The following is an 892-nucleotide window of genomic DNA, read 5'->3' on the forward strand; positions in this document are numbered from 1 at the left end:
CAAAATTAGCAACAACGACAAACTGGAAACAAAACAAGATCACCACCAACAAAAACTCTATCCTCCCAAAGAAGGAAACATGAAAAGACCGGATATAGCTTACATGTTTATAAAGCCAAGTGGAGGCCCCGTGACGATGAAGCAGAGGTTTAGGTGTTGCAGCATCCACTCCAACTCCTTTCAGGAAAGGGCTGGTCACCTTCTCTGGTGGAGGATGCCCTGGTCCTGCTGGGGGGCTCCGAGGTTGCTGGGGGGCTCCTGGCCTTCAGCTTGCTGGTGACTGAGGGGTTGGGGTTGGTGGGTGGGAGGGGTTTGGTCTCAGGGCTCAAACCTCACTGTCCCTCTTGAGGACGGCTGTGCTCCTCACCTTCAGAGGGGGACCCCATGGGATGCTTATTGTGTATGTTTTGGGGTGGTGGGGTTAGGGTCAAGGGTCAGAGAAAAAGACACAGAGCTAGAGAACAAGAGTCCCCTGTCATGAAGGGCCAGAGGACATAAGCCTTACCTAGTGCTGGTTTGGGATAAAAGAGCAAAAGAAAAAGGGAGAGTTGGCAGGAGAAAATGCAAGGTGACCCCACAGAGTAAGAAGGACGAGACTAGAGGACTGGAGGGTTAGCTCAGTGGCTTGCAGCCCCCCTGGGGCCACAGCTGACCCCTTCCCCATTTTCTAACCCTGATCCATGTTTCATCCTGTCCACTCCCCTCCTCCAACCCTTTTTAGATTTAAGAGATGCAGTGCCATTGCTGAAGGGCAGAGGTGGGAGGCAGTGGGGTCAGGGGCTCAGAGTTCAGCTGAGAGGGACTGACTTCAGGTCCCAGGGCCCTGGGTGGGCTCCGCCACCAAAATGCTGGTTAAGTCTGGAACAGAGCAAACCCCAAAACAGGCAGTGAT

The sequence above is a fragment of the Galeopterus variegatus genome, unplaced genomic scaffold (assembly GCF_000696425.1).
Source record: "Galeopterus variegatus unplaced genomic scaffold, G_variegatus-3.0.2 Scaffold1167, whole genome shotgun sequence".
Classification (NCBI taxonomy): Eukaryota; Metazoa; Chordata; class Mammalia; order Dermoptera; family Cynocephalidae; genus Galeopterus; species Galeopterus variegatus.